Source organism: Malurus melanocephalus, unplaced genomic scaffold (assembly GCF_030028575.1).
Source record: "Malurus melanocephalus ecotype Western Australia unplaced genomic scaffold, MMel_1.1 scaffold_105, whole genome shotgun sequence".
Lineage (NCBI taxonomy): Eukaryota > Metazoa > Chordata > Aves > Passeriformes > Maluridae > Malurus > Malurus melanocephalus.
Window position 1 is genome coordinate 1,595,782 of NW_026623337.1, and position 5,837 is coordinate 1,601,618.

Consider the following 5,837-nt stretch of genomic DNA (forward strand, 5'->3'; position numbering starts at 1 on the left):
TGCTGAAGCGCTGCCTCTGGCTGCCTGTGGGGCACACTTGGGAAGCAAGATCAGGCGGAGGAGGAGTGGGATGGAGGCAGCTGCCTCRGCACAGTGTCCCCCCCAGTGCCAGCAAGCCCAGCCCYGGCCCCCAGGCAGCTCCGTGTGGCCCTGTCCCACCACCGGCCTGCCCCTCCAGCCCTGTCCCTCACCTGGTGCATCCAGTCCACTCTTGGCCACCCCTTGTGGATCTGGGGGTTGGCATTTCTGAAACGGCTCTCCATGTCTGCCTTTGGCACCCTCTGCTGCCAGGAGCTCCAGGGAAGTGCAGCCTCCTGTGGGAAGAGCTCTCACAGGAGTGGGCACCCCAGGGCTCTGCGTTCTCTCAGTGCTGCCGTGGCCAAGGCGAGGCCCTGCAATGTCACAGTGGTCTCCCAGCGCGAYGTGGCCCTCGTCACAAAGGCCTGCCAGCTGAGCCCTGACCCCGCTCCCAGTGAACACATTCCGTGGCAGATTTAAGAAATAATCTAAAAAACATTTTATCCCTCAGTTCTTATATCTCGAGCAGATAGTTCTGATACCTGCAGAAGATGCCAACTGCTTAGAGGTAATAAAACTACCCTGTRAAGCTTTTTGTGCTTAAACCAATTTTTTTGCATGTGTACCACTCAGATAAATCAGGTAAATTGACAGTTTAGGTTAAGAAAATCTAGTATTTATTATATAAACATGAAATAAAATTTATTTGCAAAGTATTTGCAGTAAAAATATGAAACTGATTTAATCATGTGTCTGAAAGGGAATCACGGGCTGTTGTCAGAAAGCCACAGCCAAGAGCAGTCTGGCAGCAGGATGGCCGGACTGCCATCAAGCCACCAAGATCTAYATCCRTGTCAGGGTTCSAAGYTKCTCCTCCTGCTGCRGGARTTCTCCTCCAGTGTCTCCTGCTGCCATGACGGGGTGGCATTTCTCCTYGGAGCCCTGCGCTTGGGACGGGCCCGGCCATTCCACTGCAGCCCCTGAGGAGGGCTCTTCCTGCTGTACAGGCTGTCTGAGGAGTCCCCGCCATCCTGAGAGCTCCGTGGAAGCAGCAGCAGCCCATCCCCATGGAGGGACGAGGCCTGGGCCTGGCTCTCCTGAGATGCTGCCTCCAGCTGCCTTTGTCCCACCTGCAGGAAGGAAGAGGAGGTGGAAGAGGAGTGGGATGGAGGCAGCTGCCTCGGCACAGMGTCCCCCCCAGTACCAGAGACCCCAACCCCAGCCTGCAGGCAGCTCTGTGCGGCCCCATTCCATCGCCCCCTGTCCCTCCTGCCCTGTCCCTCACCTGGTGTATCCAGTCCATGCTCGGCCGTCCCTTCTGGGTGTGAGAGTTGGCATTTCTCAAATGGCTCTCCATGTCTGTCTTTGGCATCCTCTGCTGCAGTGCTGCCAGGGGTTCCAGGGGAGATTCAGCCTCCAGCAGGAATTTCTCTCCTGGCAGTGAGCACCCCAGGGCTCTGTGCACCTTCAGTCCCAGTGCTGCCAGAATGGGGCCCTGCAGTGTCACAGGGGACGCAGGGCACAATGTGGCCCTTCATCACAAAGCCCTGGCACCTGACCCCTGACTCCATTCTCAGTGCACGTGTTCCATGGGAGAATAAGAAACTATATATAAAACATAATTTATAATTTTGAACCAATTTTTTTTATGCACAGAACTCAGCTAATTGTGCTAAACTGACAGTTTTATTGACAAAAAATTATAATCTATTATATACAAATACATACAAAATACAGTCTATTTGCATGCGGTAAAAATGATAAACCAGATCTAATTCTAGTGTTTCTGAAGGGGAATCACAGGCTGGTCTCACAAGGCCATTGCCAAGAGGAGTCTGGCAGCAGGATGGCCTGGGGACAGCTCTACACCCATCCCTGCTGTGCCTGCCTGTGTCACTCTCAGAGGACAAAAAGGAGTGGATGGTGCATGGCCAGTGCTTGTGGGTGTGGTGGTGGCTGGCCTGGCCTGGGTGCTGCTCCCATGATGGCTGGGCCAGACCTGCCCTCGCTGGGGCAACGCTTTACTTGACTTGCTCATGCTTGGTATCCATGGGATCAGCTTAGGCAGGAGATAAACTGTAGGTTTACTTCCATCTGAAGTGAGAAACTTGTTTTGGTACAGCTGGACATGACACAGCAYGGAGTCTGGCAGAGCTTGCTTTTCTGTCCCAGGATAGCCTACACTTGTATCATAGCTTGTCACATCAGAAACAAGGTCAAAGTATGCAGAGCTACACACACCCCTGAAATGCATACAACCCCCAATGATAAGCCGCAGTCAAGTAGGTAATATAGGCCACTATTGGGCAATCAGAACTCTCGGTATGTTTTCTTTAGAGGTGTGCATGATATCTGCTAGATAGCACAAGTATTTCACTTCCTGCAACCAAAGAGCAGGATCCCAACAGCAGAAGTGAAAAATCCAGCCTCTTGCTCTGAAAACTCTGCATGGGACTAGCTCAAAACTCAAGCTCCTGGTGAGCTGGGAACAGCTGGCCCACTCACTTCACATGGGTGCAGCAACCACTTGAGAAAGCCAAACTTCTACTATTGTGCTTCAACAYAGACAAGTGCAAATCACCTGGGGACAATTTAATGGGGCTCAAGTTTCACACCTTCACTGCCCTGCAAGAATGTTGCCTTTTCACACTCACTTGCAAAGGATATGTTCATGCTGACCAAATCCTTCTAATACCAGTCTTTCTCACCTGTTCCTTTAGGGAACAAAACATGTCCCTGTCAYTCATAGAACAAGCATCAGTATTGGGAAGTCAGGGTACAGTATATATGCAAAGAACAAATCAGTATCTGTAATACTCACCCATACACTAATGGAGGACTTGGAGTACTGGGCTRATGGTTGGACTTGATYATCTCAAGGGTATTTTCCAACRWTAATTTGGTGTGTGTTTATGGGTGACATGTGCCCRCCTGTTTCTGGCATCCTGTCAGATACTAGACTCACACCTAAGTTCATGCAATTTGGAATTGCTAGGCAAGGAACTGAATATCCATTTTATAATTGGGAAACTACTTGCAAGAGGAAGAACAGTTGCAATTTAGCTACATACAGGTAGYAGTACGAAGTTGTACAGTTGGACAGGACTCTGTGCAAATAACAATCCCAAACATTATCTGTCTAGCAGGAGAAAACTCTCTATAACTTTCCCCTTCTTTTCCTCAGAAGATTATTAGGAAGTAAATGTAGACCACAGGAAAGCTCTGTGTTTCTCCACAAGTTGTCTAAAATCCAAGGAGGAGCACTGCACACACACTTGGCTGATGGTGAGTGATTAACTGATGCTACAGCCTTTGTAATTTAGAAATGTCTTTCTTACCTGGCTTGTTTGAGGATGCAGGGCCTACATCCAAGATTTAGAAGGAACAGGAAAGCAGGAAGAGGTAGCTGCCAGCCACCACCCCATCATCTCCATAAATGGTGAATACTGAYAGGTCTGTGTCAGTATTGTTGAAGTGAGGACCTTTAGGAAAAGATGACAAGCTTGCATATCTTTGGACATGARGCACATTGTACAAGTTTTAGTCATGGACAAGGATAGTCTGAAGCCTTGAGGGGAAAATGGTTGGAAATTAAGAGCAGACTTTCTACTAAGAACACAAATKTAGGGAATATAAAGGAATATAAATTTTTGTTACAAAAACTCCCCCCACTGCACATGCTATAGGAAATCAAAACCAGGAGGACTTCTGTCCCAATTTTATTTTATTTTTTTTTTACAACACCTGCTTCAATGAAATATTGAAGCAGTCAAACTAAACAGACATTYTATGCTCATACCATTTACAATATTTACAGAATATACATTTTTCTTTTTTGCTCAGCAGGTAATTATAGCCACTTTGGACAAAAGTGCAAGTGAAAATAATCACTGGTGTAAAAAGTTAAACTTTTCCTGTTGATTATGTTGCAATGCTTGAACTAACAGAAGTAGCCACTGGGGTAAATGCTCTTTATAGCAACCAAGCATAGATATCACTTCACAGTGACAGATCCCACTCAGCTGTATTTACACCAAGCCTAAACAAGGAAGAAACTATTATTCTAGCTAGAAAATTGATGAGTAAGTTCACAGGTGATCCCATCATCATTTTAACAYTGAAAAGCRGAATTGCAGTGTTGAATTTTCTACTGTGCACATAGATAGCAATTAATTTCAAATGCTCTGTTGTTTTAAATACTAAAATATATTTTAACTTCCTTATTGTACATGCTATAAAATTACACTAAAAATTTCAAGTTTCTGAAGTAGCAATTACCCTTTATATATATATATATATTTTCTATATAATTTTTAAATACTTAGATTTTTTTATACCCAAGATAAAGATATACTAGCTCCAGTATGGTTGCATTTTATCATAATATCTACCAGAATCCCATACATAACCAAAGCCTCATCTAAAAGCTAGTTTTGCAGGTATTCTACTTTGGTTTCCCTCTCATTTTCACTTCCCTTCTTTTTAAATAACCTTTCCAAAGGTAGCTGTGTACCTTCTAAGTTCAGGTTATGCCCTATCTGGAGTGAGGGCTGAATTTCAGTCCCCTCTAAGGAATAAGCCAAGTCGCAGAACCACTGATGGACAAGCAGCAGGTGACATTYTTCACCTCTTGGAGTGTTCCTTCAGTACAGTACTGCAATCTCCAGGTCAGACACAATTTAATTCTGTCAATGTCTGACATCAACAGGAATTACTTTAGACCTGGATTTTGTTTCATGTACAARGGGGTGCCTTTCCCTACACAAACTGTACAAGCTCAAGTGCAAAAYAGAGTGCATGGTGGTCTCAGCTACATGGTGTTCAACAAAAATCAGTTGAATTTTACAGATACATCTTATCACCCATACAAGTGATTTTCTCGATGGTTGAATCCTCAAGTAGCACCAACCATTTAAAATTTTAATCTTTAATATATATACATACATCTTTTAATAATTTATATACASACACATATAGATGTGGCATCGGTACATGGAGAAACTTATTTACAGTTAGTTGGAAAAATGGACTATCAATTTACAGTATAGGAAAACAAAATTGGCATTTGTGCTTTCTGTTTGTACAGGAGTAATTTTTGTCATTTAAAAAGAAGTTCATACTTTTATTTGCATCAAGACATGTCACATGATGAAAAAAGTTGTAAAACAATTGGGATTGAGAATCATACAGCATTAATTCTCCTCATATACCTAAGCCTACAGAATAGCTGCTTTCTATAAAAAWTCTCCATTCAAATCCCTCTGTGATTGCCCAAGCTTGCTTGAGGATCTTCTTAATAAATAATACACAGCAGAAGAATCGTGCATCCTGTCTTGCACTGTGCACATTCATGAGATAAAAGTTTCTGCCTTCACTGAGTAACACACTAATTATACAGCAGTTAAACTTCACTTTTTACTCRAGACCTCAAAGTGCTTTTAAAAATAAGGAAATACCCCAATCCTACAGAGCAGTTAAGAGGCACAAGGAATAAGGCTTGAATTACTGTCTTCAGACACTGACCTGGCCGTGGAAAATAAGGACTTAAACTWCAGATTCTCCCTGATCTGTTTATTGGGCTGAATAATTCTGTTTTCTCAGGTAATCTCTACTCCTGGAAGTACACACTTGTTTATGACCTATAACGTTAATTAAAAAAAAGTAAAAAAGCAGCTCTGCAGCCCAAACTGCCCAACTGTATTTTAATGAATGTACTTGTCTCTAAATTATATACAGCCCAGCTGTATTTCCATATATGTACTTTTCTCTTGAAAGCATGAAATGGTTTCATAAGAAAGCTGTTGAATTAAAGACAGAGC